This window comes from Canis lupus, chromosome 31, assembly GCF_048164855.1.
Source record: "Canis lupus baileyi chromosome 31, mCanLup2.hap1, whole genome shotgun sequence".
NCBI lineage: Eukaryota > Metazoa > Chordata > Mammalia > Carnivora > Canidae > Canis > Canis lupus.
The window spans coordinates 19158269-19171972 of record NC_132868.1 but is presented as its reverse complement, the minus strand read 5'-3'; the positions used below and the strand labels follow the sequence as shown (position 1 = coordinate 19171972).

At 49.9% G+C, this 13704-nt stretch overlaps 1 long non-coding RNA gene across 4 annotated transcripts in view; it reads right to left on the bottom strand.

Annotated features, from left to right (window-relative positions):
* Positions 1–5650: 5650 nt before the first annotated feature.
* The window catches only part of LOC140622117 (uncharacterized), a 48767-nt gene continuing 40713 nt past the window's right edge, over positions 5651–13704 (bottom strand). For all 4 annotated transcript variants that reach the window (XR_012021816.1, XR_012021815.1, XR_012021817.1 and 1 more), the window contains one exon: positions 5651–11932. This is a non-coding gene — a long non-coding RNA (uncharacterized lncRNA). The remainder of the gene's footprint in view (positions 11933–13704) is intronic.

Here is a 13704-nt window from a genome sequence, read left to right as displayed (position 1 = left end):
ATGCCCAAGAGGGGGAAACCAGGTTGTTCTGGAGGGGTGGGTACCGATGAGCTCTGCTGACAAAGTCCAAGGGAGAGTGTAACACGTTGTGTGCACTTGGATGTGTAAGTCCATGCATGGCATGGTTATAAGAACTCTTGGCCCCTCCGGGAGATTTGGCCATTTACCCTGCGAAGCAGCATGGCAGAGAAGTGCCAGACAGCACCAAGGCCCGGGATGCAGGTCTAGTCCACTCGTAGACCCTGCTTTGTGGCCTGAGCAAGTAGCTTCCCTTCCCTGGGCCCTGTCTCCTCATCTGTGAGATGAAAGCAGTGGGCTAGGTGGCTCAGGGCCTTCCAGACTCTGACATTCATTTGTTGTCTCTCTAAGGTGTGAATTCTCTGATTCAAATTCAGGGACTCTAGATAGCCTTGGGGATACTCAGACTGGGTTAGAACCTGAATCCTTGAGATGGGCCTCTTCCACCTCTGACTTCCCATCAGGGCAAAACTCTGATTCACGTAGGTGGTCATAGGTGGTCACCTGCCAAATGCTGCTCGGGGCTCCAGAAACCTTTTGAATACCTGTGGGGACACTGTCACACACCTTTGTCTGCAGCGATTTCCCAGGTCGGACAGCCCCTACAGCTCTCCTGGTCCTGTGCTTCTCCTGTTCTCACCTCTCATTCTCAAACCACCAAGGACCTCCTCTGCCATGGATGTTGCTAACAGCTGGACAGGTGAGAATCGGTGACCGACCATGACAGCAAGCAGAGCCTGGAACCTCAGTCTCTGGGGGTCTCTTGGGGCCTGCCTTCTCTGGGACCCCACCCTATCCCTCCGTTTACCTTCAGGCAGGACAGGCCAGACAGATGAAAATCTACCCAAGCACAAGCTGCTATTGAAATAAAGGCAAAGATGTTTCTTTATAATTTTCCCCTTGAAATAAACCCAGACTTAAGAACAACAGAAACACGCAAAATGTGTTTTTAGTGGAACCCAGATGGAGGGCTGGAAGCCCAGCGGGCTGTCTCCATAGAGAGTTCTTGTCTCTGGAATTCTATCCTCTCCTCCCCACCCGCTGAGGAACACCCCTTCACCCCCAACCCTTGGGCTTGGGCTCTCTGGCGGGGGCGTCTCCTTGGGGCCATCTCCTTGGAGGTGTTCCCAGGTGAGGAGAATGCTCCCCCCCCACCCCCCACCCCTGGGACATAAAACTGAGTCTGGCATCTAGAAAGATCTGTGGTTTCAGAGATTTGGGGGAGGGGGTGGGGACCAGGACCAACTCAATCCAAACACCTGGATCTGCCGCAATACAACAAAGAGAGTGAATTAAGACATCTGAAAAAAATACTCTGAGGAATTCTGTTCACCCACATGGCCCACTGCTTCTCATTAAATTGCTACAGTTCTCTGTATTAACATATGCAAATCCAGCCTGTGCGTGAGGACTTAGGATAGAAAGGCAAGTCCTGACAGCCCCCTTCCACCCCAAAATTGGTCAAAGGATTCCCTGTGGGACAAAGATATCTCTCACTGGTTCCATTTTAATTCTACTAAAACAACAGTCTTGAGAGTTGTAGCCGTGGGATGGTGTGTTTCCTCGGGAAAAGGAGGAGAGGAGTGTCAGGGGGGAGGAGGGAAACTGATCCTGTAGGGGTGGCCTCTTCTATGAAGGGGCACTGGTCATTTGCAACACATTTTCCTGGACGTGTCCACCATGCGCCAGGGGCTATACTGGGCGCTGGGGCCACAGAGGGAACCAAAATGTGCACCTAGCTTCGGATTGCCCACGATCTGGTGGACGAGGAGGAAACCGGAGATTATAATTAAGTAACTGATGGAGGATGGCTGAGTTTGGTCATGGATGGTTTGCCTCTGGGACCTCCAGGTAGAGTTAGTTGGATACAGGGGGCCTGACACTCAAATGTGAGGTTTGGACAAAAAATAGGGACTTTGGAGTTACCAGAGTAGATGTGGGGACAATCTCCTGGAGAGTGGAGTGGAGGACCTAGAGCCATTTTGCAGGAGGGGTGACGTGGGCTCCCAAATCATCCATAGGGCCATGTTTTCTGTTTCACTACCCCACCCCCTGCCCCAGGTCATTGCTGACCACAACCCTTCCTCCTGGCCACCTCCTCTCTCTTACTTGCCCTACTCTCCTCTTTTTTCCTGTTTGTTACTTACGGTCTGTGAGGTGATCAGAACTGCACAGCAGCAGGAAGGGGTGCCCTGAGGACAGGGACAGTGTGTCTCTTGTTTCTCAGCTCCGGGCTCCCTGTCCAGCACATAGTGGGCCCTCAGTACAGAGGCCCTCAGTGTTTGCTGCCTGAATAAAGCCAGGCTGGCGTCCCCTACCCCCCCTCCCTTCAGGCCTGTGCAGGACCTCGGTGCGGCTCTGAAAGGGAAGGGAGCTGGGGGTGGGGGTGGTGAACGGAGGGGGGCTGCCAAGGCCCAGGGACAGAGGGGTGGGCGGGAAGGCGCCCTGTCTGAGCTTCACCTTCCGTACTCAGCCGTGACGCTTGGACAGAGTGAAGCCGCGCTGTCCCTGGGGACCCTCGAACATGAGCCCTGCTCCATATGCATCGAGGAGCCGGCCAAGAGTGGAAGGAAGTGCCCAGACAGAGGGAGACAGAGTATTAAAATTCCACCGACAATTCCATGGGAAGGAGTTTACAGCTCCTAACTGACCGTAAACCCTTCCTCCTGACGGGTCTTGGAATACATCGCGCCGGGCTTTCCCAGAGCAGCTGACACATCGCAGTAACGCTTCCCCAGAAGTCAGGCTCTGCTGATTCCAGCCGGGACCGGGACAGCAGGCTGGGAGCAGCTGAAAGGGCCCCTGTCTCCTCGGGGCTCAGAGGCGGAGACGGAGGGCAGGCGGCCGGCTGAACTGGGCCCGGAGGGTCCCAGCCCGGGCAGAGGAGGTGGCTTGTCCACCCACTGCCACTGGGCGGAATTCCCTGCACCCAGCGGGGCCCACTCGTTTTCGCCCAACCGAAAGCTCTGAGTGGCATGTCGCATATGTCTTTTATTAATAAAAATGAGAAAATGGAGTCATTATTACTGCATAATTGAGGCTCATTTGCTAGGCCAAATCTTTCAAAGCCCAGGTGCTGGGGGTGGGGCAGGGGGAGAAAATAAAAGGGACCTTGATATGAACCGCTTGGGAACCACCTGCGTGGGAGGAGCAACTTGGGAGAGAGTCTCCGAGAAACAGCAGAGTGCCTGAAGAGGATCTGCCCAGATGTGGGCAGCAGAGTGCACACCTCCTCCGGCAGGGCCACCAGATTGCGCCTCAGCCCTGGCGCCAGGGCTAGGAAGCAGCTCTCCTTAAGCAAGGCCTTACTCTCTCCGAAGCTCTGCTTTTCTATACCTTTTTTTTTTTTTTCTCTTTTTTTTTTTCAAGAAATCAGCTCATCTCCTGCCCTCCTTGACTCCCAAGATTGTCTTAAGACTCAGATGACCTCCATCATGGACCCTTTCCTACCCTCATTCACTCACCCAAGAGTCTTCCATTCAGGTATGTTAGGGGCCAGGTGTGGTGCTGGATAATGAGGTACAAAAGGGAATGAAATGTAGACCCTGCCTTCAAGGAGCCCACAGTCTAGTGGGAACCACCAAGAGAAATAGATGTGAATATGACACAATGTGGTATGGGGGCGGGGCTCTAGATGCCTGTGGTGCTTTGGAAAGCCAGAGGAAAGGCACCCCACTCATCTTGTTGAGGGAGGGCTTCAGGATCATGATGCCTGAGCTGACCTGTAAAAGGTGAGCAGGAAAATTAGAGCTGTATCACATCATTTCTAAAATGTGGGCATGATCATGGTATATGTGACCTCGAAGACAGGCCTTGATGATCCAGTCTGAATATAGCTATTGCTGTGCACATTTTATGACCATGACTGCCCAGTGAGGCTATAAAAGGAGGAGGGGATGGAGGTCAATGGGGAATTTTACCTGGCTGCTTTGCCCCAGTGGAGGATAGCACCCTGTCTCCTTATACTCCTCATTTACGCTACCCCCAATGCGCTGTGGATGAAGCCTGCTCTTCAGACCAGAACCTCGATGTGAATAGGAAGCCCCAGTTGGGATGTTAGAATGCCAGCTTTTGAGCTTTCACAGAAGATAGTAAGATGGGCGATTGACCAGTTTTAAGATGTGGCCTCCACAGGCAGGAAGCCAGGCCAAGTGTATATAAATTGCTTCAGCCCTTTAAGGCAAGAAAAGAGTTAAAAGCAGCACAAGGTAGAACAGGACACCCATACTTGGTTTCCATACTTTGGAAACATGCCCATCCTTATGCCGTCAACATTTTCTGTAATTATTTTCTTTTTGGATCCTTCGATATGAAGTGTTTTCTTTTTTGAGATTTAATTGACATATAACGTTATATTAGTTTCAGATATGCAACATGATTCAGTATTTGTATATATTGTGAAATGATCACCATGATAAGCCTAGTTCACATCCATCACCACACACAGTTACAATTTTTTTTTCCTTATGATGAGAACCTTGAAAATCTGCTCACTTATCAACTTTCAAATATGCAATTCAGTATTTTAATTTTGGTCACCATACTATACATTTTATCCCCTGACTTATTTTATAACGAGAGGTTTGTACCTTTTGACCCCCTTTACCCAATTTGTTTTGTTTTGTTTTGTTTTGTTTGGGGAGTTTTGGGGGTTGTTTTTTAGATTGCATATATAAGTGAGATCACACGGTATTCCCTGACTTACTTCACCCTACATAATGCCCTGAAAGTCCATCCATGTTGTTACAAGTGGCAAGATTACCTTCTTTTTTATAGCTGAATAATATTCCTGTGTGTGTATATACCATATATTATATATATAATCTCACCGTTTATTTATTCATCTGTTAATAGACCTAGGCTCCTTCCATGCCTTGGCTATTGTAAATAATGCTGCAGTGAACATGAGGGTACAAGTATCTTTTTGAGCTATTGTTTTCATTTCTTTCAGGTAGATACTCAGAAGTTCTCTTTTTAATTTTTTGAGGAACCTCTATAGTGTTCATAAAGTAGGGTCACTTTCAAGATGGCAGCCTGTCTCTGCTTGAAAGAACCTGAACTAGAACCCCAAAGAAGTGATCTTAGTGCTCTTGGGAGCCAGCATGGTGGTGACAACAAAAATCAGAGGCAAGAATTTCTTCTCTCCCAAGAAAGATGGAGCCCAAGAGATCCAAGTTCAGGCCACGTTGTCGGCCACTGCTCCCAGCTAGAGTTTCTCCCTCCAGCATTCTTCTGGGTCACACTTTGGAGCATTTCTCTGTTTCTGTGTGTTTCTTTTCACAGAAAAGACATTTCACTTAACATGCCTGTAAGAAAATAGGACCAAGACTAAACCCTGAGAACTTCTTCCTCCACCATGAGGGAGAAGTCCCAGGAAAATGGGCTGGGATGCTTACTGGGACCTTCAGAACCTGTCGCCCTGTGGATGCTGGATGCCATTTGTTGTCTGTCTGCCAGCACTGCCTGGGGTTCCCACACCAGCCGGTTGTGCTGCCAGGGGTCCTGCTGGAGAGGTGGGTGGGCAGGCAGGAGCGTCACACAAGATAGGGTCTGTTCCCTGGCTGAACTAGGAAGAAATGTTTATCCCTCACCTCTGGGCCTCTAATGAATTCCAATTCAAGCCACACAGGCCTAGGAATCCATAGTTTTAATCATTTCAAAAACTAGCCCCACTCTGGGTAAAATTACAATGCGCAAGAAGCTCAATGGAGCTTAAAGGCCACAACCTCATTATCATTTCATTAGACTCACATTTCAGCAAGATGGAAAGAAATGTTCTCACACACCACCCCCTCCCACGGCTCTCCTCTCCTCCCCCAGCCCTGTGGAATAAGTCTGGAGGACAGAGATGGTTTACAACAGCTGTCAGCTAGGAGAGCCACTGGCCCACTCCCATCATGCTCTCTGCCCAAGGAGGAAGCGTGCGGCGCAGCCGCCGGGAGACCTCAGCACAAATCAGCGCAGATGCCTCCCAAATCAAGTTTGCGACCCTGCAAAGTTTAGTAAAAACAACCCCCGCTGTCAGTTTGGTTTCTCACAGCTGGAGGGGTCAAGTCGTCAACACAGTGTAAACCCAGGCCAGCAGAGCCTTGTCCTGCCCGGGCCCCAGACGCCCTCTGGGAAGCAAAGGGTTTGAAAGTGTCTTAAACTTGCCTGGTTTGTTTATTTTCCAATGTTTAATGATATTGTCCATGCAAGGAACAGACCCCCAGCTCCTGCTAACAATTAAAGAGGTTTTCTAATTTGGGAGAAAATGTGATTTAAAAAAAAAACGAAGAGAGAAAGAACTTGCGCAGGAAGTAAGACGAATAATTCACATTGAGAGCACACCTGCAGAGAAGTGGGGGGAGGCCTGCAAGGACCCAGGTTGGACGGGGAGCACCTGGTGGGAAAGCTGTGGGGCCGGAGGGGGCCTGGCCATCACCTGACCCGGCCATCTCGGGGCAGCCTGGGACGTGGCTGCTTCTCTGCTGTCGCCTTACCACCGCCCCGTCACTGCGGTTTCACGAGTGTGCCTTGGATCTGTGACCCCGGTGTTTACAGGCCTCACCATCTCGTAAGCCCAGCTGGGTTCCCAGCAAAGAAGTTACCCATTTCACTGCCGCTTGCCCCCATCTGCCCTAGGCTCACTCTGTGGCTGGCAGGACTCTTTGGGGGGTGCCCCGCCTGCGCCTGTCAACAGGCCGTCATGGAGGGTGCATGCCGTGCCTTACACACAGCCCCGGTCCCTTGCTGCAGGCGTGCCCTGTAAGAATGCTGCTGCCCAGGCCCGGCACCTTGTCTCAAAGCCCCCCAAAAGGGTGGTGCTGCCTGCCTGGTATCCTCGGTGCACTGGCACCTCATGGTGTCCTGTGCCCTTCCTTCCCCCTCTGGTCACACCGTGTCACCTGGACACCAAACAAGCCTGCCTTCTCTGAGTCCTACAGAAGAGGCCCTATAAAAAAAATGCCCTTGGCTTCTTCTGAGGCCTCTCTCCCCACAGGGCTGAGATGCTAGGGTAGATAGAGGCAGGGGTGCAGTGAGGTGCACCTCCCTCCATTTCCCTATTCTTCCCCGTACTGCTGGTCAGTGCTCATGCCCCAGGCTTCCCCCAGTCTAGCAGGCATATCTGAATCCCACAGCTAGAAATGGTCTAGGCTGGAGTTGGGTGCCCTCCTCCATGTTCTCAGACCACTGGTCCTCAACCTTGGCTGCGTATGAGAATCACCCGGGGGAGCTTTTTCCATATCCTTTTGCCAAGGCCACACCCACACCAAGAAATCAGAATCTCTGGGCAATGGTGATTTTTTAAGCCTTCCTAAGGCGGTTCCCATGTGTAGCTGAGGTCGAGAACCACTGCCTTAGAGGAATGAAAAGAAGAAGAGCGGAGGAGGTGGGGGTCAGGAGGCAGCGAGGGAGGACAAGGCCAAAATTGGGAGTCCTTTTCCTGGGATGGAAGGGAGCTGAAGCAAGCCAGACCTGGTGCCACACCCCGGGACACACACTGAGAAAACCCAATGAGTCTTTTGTCAAACCTGCCAGTGACTCGGGCTGCCGCTGTCAGTATCTCTTTCAGCTGAGTCAAGGTACTGGGAGAGTCCAAGAAGACAAGTGCCTTCAGACCTGGTGGCATCCAGGCCTGGTCTGTGGCTGTGGCGGAGACAAAATCCTGCAATTGCCAGGGCATCGGGTGAGCTCTGACCTAGCCCGGGGTAGATTTCCAAACTGTCCAGGACAGCGGCCCATTGGCCGTCCAGAACCGTGTAACCAAGGCCTGACCCGCACTAGCTAGGTGCACAGAGTTGGTTCATTCATTCATTCATTCATTCATTCTTCCACCCATGTTCGTTCGTGTGTCCATTTGTCTATTCGCTCACTCACATCTGAGCATGTCAGAGCTGTGTGTAAGGACCCCAGATCCCATATGCAGCCCAGTGGTTCCCAGGCTTTGTTTTTAGCTGAGGAATGCTGGTTTAAGTGAAACCGTATGGAAGCATAAACAAATACGAGGCAAGCTGCTCTGGTGAGAGCAGGACAAGAGGCCCTGGGCCTGGCCTCTTCACCGCCCTCCTCCAGAGGGGGCTTCACCAGATTCTCCTGATCAAGGAGAAACAGGGTTTGGAAACCTGTCCTCTTATGGGGACACTGAGGCACAGAGCAGGATGGGGCCTTGCCCAGAGTCATACAGATTTCATGGAACAAACTTTACTGCACGAGCTGTGAGGGGAATACAGGGCTGGGTAGGATGCAGCCCTTACAAAATGGAGAAGCTTACCTATATAATATATACCTGCACCTTGGATACTTGGAACCATTTGGTCCAGTTTAATCTGTAGACCCACCTCTCTTTGTTTTTGGCACAAAGCCCTTGCCAGCATCTTCCTCAGTACACGGCACTCACGGGGAGCTGCAACCTCGTCCTCCAGCACCTTCCAGGCTTGACGCACATTCAGCATGCCAGCACCCACTCCAGCTGTCCCAGTGGTGTTAGTGGGTATTAAATATTTTGAATATCATACTTGGATTCCACGATCAGAGTTTCCAAAGAATAAGGACCAGACAGTAACAGAAAACAGCAGTAACTAGATTCAACAAAGCCCGCCTTCTCACTGCAATTATTTGATACCAGATCCACCCGAGGTCTTTCATAAAAAGGGGAGACCGTTTTCTTCATGGGGTGATTTCCACTGGGAACTTTCTGGGGTGAGGCCTTCTGAAGATGCATGTTGGGCACGGGTGGCTAGGCTGTCTTCTGAGATGAACCGAAAGGACACAGTGCCTGAGGACCGAGATAGTCCCGAGGCCAGTCTCCAACCTTTCCACTGGCCAGCAGGGTTATGTGCGCACAGGACAGGCACCTATCGGGCTTGGAGTCATATGTGCAGTGTGTGCTGTCCTCCCAGGAACTGCCCTCAGCTGAAGGGACCTAGCTGTCTTGCCTAAGTGATGCCTCTTTCCAGAGAGGTATAATGACTCAGCCCCCTTGCCTTGATGGGGAAACATCTTTGAAGGGCCACCCAAGCTTTGGTGTGCCCCATGCAAGTAGCTGAGGCTTCTTGGCGACCCCATGCCATATAACCTCTCCCTCTGCTCGGTCCTACCAGTCCCATGACTCCCTTATAGATGTTGTCCCATGAGCATTCCCTCCATTAATCTTCTGCATTCAGGTCTTCCTCCCCAAAGTCTATTTCCAAAGGAACCTGACTCTCAGAACCACACATCCACAAAACAGGGGCGATAATCCCTACCTCGCAGAGCAATTGTAAGGGTAACGTGAGCTCATGGTTCACCTGAAATTTCATCTCTAACATTGTGCCTGGAATATAGTGAATGATCCATGCACACTTACTCACTTCTTTCCTCTCTCTACTCTTTCTTCCTCCAAGTGTGTTTAGAAGTTTTATTATGAGTGTTTTCTCTCCTCTGAGGGAGACCTCTAGCTCTCTGTTCATTGGCAGAGCAGACGTGATCGACATATTCCACACCCAGTAAATGTCCAATCCCTTCTTTGTGTTCAAGTGTTCTGCATAGCTGTGCTCACCTCTCATACCAAAACATAAACATAAACACACACACACACACACACACACACGATTGCAGAATTCTGCAATCTTTGAAGCTTTGCAAACACCCAAAGCTTCACACCATCACCACAACACACACAATCCAAGAATTGCTTGTGTAGAGACCTATATAAACAAGTGAGACATCCCAGGAAGGAAAGATCATTTCCTGGTGGTGGAATCAAGAAGGTCCTCATAAAGGAAGTCACATTTGTCATAAGTTTTGAAGGATGAGTAGAAATCCAGCAGGCAAAGAGGGTAGGAGTAGATTTCTAGGCCAAGGGAATGGTGTGGCGGTCAACTGTGGAGTTGGAAAACACAAAGCATGCCCAGGCAAGTCCTACAGTCTTGGCTGAAGACAGGGTTTTTCAGAGGAGGACGAGGGGGAGGAGTCAAGCGTGGGAAGATAGTTTGGGATGTGATTGGGTGGGGCCTTGAATGCCAAGCCGAGACTGGAAGTAATGGGGTTCCACTATTTATGAAGGTGAGAAGAGCTTTATGAAAATCAGTCATGGAGAGGATTGAATGGGAATGACACCAGAGGACAAGAAATCAGGGCAGAGGCTGTGGTAATAGACAGCGCTAGTGGGGACATCTCCCACTTGGCAGGGGCATTGGTGGGTCAGGAGGGCAGGAGTCCCAGGGTGGGATCCTTGACCTCTTTTTCAGATCACCACTACTATTAAGTCCTTCAGGAGCAACTGTGCAAATAACTCAGCTCCTGATCTTTGAAAGGCAACAAGTGAGCTCGCTCCCCAACAATTGTTTGGGGAAGTGAAAGAGGAAACTGACCTCAATATAATGGTGCCTGACTCACTGTTTCTGAGTGACCTTGTGCAGAACTCTCTGAGCCTGCTGCCAGTCACCTCCTGTGTCCACACCTTATCTCATAGGAATGTAGACGGTAAAAGGGAGACCCATGCATGAAACACCTAGAGAAACGTCTTGAAATAGGACAGACCCAGCTTTATCCCTCAGTCCTTTGTTGTAAGGCCCTGAGCAAATCACTACACCTTTCTAGGCCTCAGTTTCCTCATCTATAAAAAGATGATAATAACTATCACCATCTATTTGTGGGATTTTTATGAGATCAAATAGCCTAATAAACCTGAAGGCACTTAAAGTTCTTTGGAAGCAGGTGCTAAAGACACACAAGGATGTAATTGTCAATGCTGTTATATAATTGCCCCCACCCCTGTAGCCCTGTCTCTCTTTTCCCTGAAGAGTCCAAATGCTGTTTATGGCATTCTGCTCTTCATGAATAAATCTCAAATGCCTCCTCTTGTTTCAACTGGGCCTTACACCAGAAGGCTCCACAGATACTGCTTACCTGAAAGGGACCTTGAGTCAGATCCTGCAAAAGCCAGGAGGAGAGGGTTTGGCTGAGAGTACCTGGGGAAGGTGACGAAAAGGGGATGAGTCACCACCCCTCAGCAGGGAAGCTGCTGGTGTCTTGATCAGGGCCAGGGAAAGGCAAGTGACTCAAGGTGGGACTTTCTGGGCATGGAGGAACTATGATCACTCACCCCTCCAGTTCCTTCATCTACTTGCCTGCATCGACCCAGAGGCCACCTCCCACCCAGTCCATGAAATCTAACGGTGTAGCCAATGCCAATGTGACTCAGCAACCATGTGACCTAATATTCCTCATCTGTAAAATGGGTCTAATCATCTCTGAGCTAGCGGCCTTACAGGGCTGACGTGAAGAGGGTCCTCTGGGCTGAGGATGCAAGAATGCTTTGGGACTATAATATGTTGTACCAAAGTAAAGGGCTATTTATGGGGATTTTTCAAGGCTATGTTATAAGACAATTTGTTGCCTGGTGGGGGGGATGATGGCTGGAGGCTATGAGAGAAGCTGTGGAGATCCCAGAATGTCAGTTCCCTCCAGACCCGAAGTTCCAAAGCTGGGTAGAAAGTGTCTCTTGAATATGGGTGTCCAACAGAATCTCTCTTGGTGTTCTGATACAAAGCAACCCCTCAAAAAAAATCCCCAAAACCACAAAACCAGGACAGTATGGGAGTCACCATCTTCCAACAGCCCATGGCTTGGCTGTTCCCAAGTGTCTTTGGACTCTCTGGACAGAGGCATGGGGCTTGCCAGGGACAGTGACACCCATCCACCCAGACTACAAAGGAGAATGGCTAGGAGATGGCAGTCTCCATCTAATTAGGGAGAAGTCAGAGCTGAGCTACCAAGAGGCTAAAGTCCCCTTCCCAGGGCAGGTCTGCCATCAATGGAGAAAGGGAGATGTCCTCAGCAGCAAAGTGCCCAGTGCTCCCAGGGCAGCAAGCATCCAGCAGGAATACGGTCAAGGCCAGAGGCAGGGCCTGCTTGATGTCTCTGGCTTGGACTCCTCCTCACAGGTGGGCTGGGGAGGGAGAGGAAATAGGTTAGTGTTCTCCAGGAGAAGTAGCCTCAGAAGAACATTTTCAGGTTCTTCATGAGGGTAGGACAGGGTTGATGGATTGGTGAGCCCCAAAGACCCTGAGCAAAGACAAGTTCTCCAATGTTCCAATGTGGAGAAGGTTTGGACCATCAGAGACTCTGTCCCTGCCTACTCTGACTTTAAGTGTTCCCCAGCCTCACAGGATTTCCTAACTCATTTAGTTAGGAAATCAGACTGTCTGTATTCAAATCTCAGGTCTATCACTAACCAGCTCTGGGGAACTTAGGCAGCTTATTTAACCTTTCTGGGCCTCCACTAACTCATCAGTATTTGGTGATAATAGTAGAACCTACCTCAAACCCTTGTTTTAAGAATTAAATATATTAGAGGGCTCAGCATAGTACTTGCCACCCTCTCGCAGTTGGCTCCTTTTGCTCCTTTTGCAAGACAGAGCTTCGAATCTATTTTTTGAAGACCTTCTTCCCTCTCTGTTCTGTGCCTTCCTCCAGAGTGGCACTGTCCCTTGTCACATTGCTCTTCTCCTGACTTCATGGTCACATCATAGCTTATGTAAGCTCATGGGACAAGCTGGCCACCATTCATCCTTCTCAGTTCTTAGAACCCTCAGTTCTCCACCTGCTCAGGCTTGAGATCCTTCTCTATGAATCTGTGTTCCTCTCATCTTTCAAAACTCTGCTCAAAACTCATGACCTTCGGGATCCCTGGGTGGCTCAGCGTTTTACTGCCTGCCTTTGGCCCAGGCCGCAATCCTGGAGTTCCGGGATTGAGTCCCACGTCAGGCTCCAGACATGGAGCCTGCTTCTCCCTCTGCCTGTGTCTCTGCCTCTCTCTCTCTCTCTCTCTCCCCCTCTCCCTCTCCATCTATCATGAATAAATAATTCTTTTTTAAAAAAGGAAAATTTATTTAAAAAAAAACTCATGATCTTCATGAAACATGGCACAGTGTTTCAGAAAAGCTTAAGTTCTGGGCTCAGGCAGACCAGCTTAACCTATACCAGCTGTGGGACCTTGGGCAAGTCACCTCACCTCTCTTAGTCTCAATTTCCTGATATGTCAGATAAGGTAGGTACCCCTCCCTCACAGGATGAAGGAGAGGATAAAGTGAAATAACAACCCCTCGATGCCAGGTGCAGTGCTGGGAGGCAGTGCTGGCACACAGTAGGTACACAATACACATTTGCCTTCTCTTCTCCGTCCTCCAGCCTTCAACAATCTTTATAGCCACAATTGGCTCATTCTGTGTCTACTCTTGGATATTTATCATGTGGTGCTTACCCTTTCATTCATTTGACATTTATTGGGCATTTACTATTTGTCTCATGCTGCATAGGGCCTAGCAATGACTATCACCTAATCCCCACCCTGAGGAACTCACAGAAAAAAAATTTTTTAAGATTTTTTATTTATTTATTCATGAGAGAGACAGACAGAGCGAGAGAGAGAGAGAGGTAGAGACACAGGCAGAGGGAGAAGCAGACTCCATGCAGGGAGCCTGATATGGAACTCGATCCAGGGTCTCCAGGATCACACCCTGGGTTGAAGGTGGTGCTAAACTGCTGAGCCACCAGGCTGCCCACTCACAGAAAATTGAAAGGTTCAATACATGTGCAGCTAATCCTGGGGTCTTCTGGTGTCATAGCAGGGGCCTGTATACAAGGTACTCTAGATCCCGGCCTATGGAGTGACTAACGCTGATTTCACCAGTCAAGGGGCTTAGGTCAACTGAGCAAGCA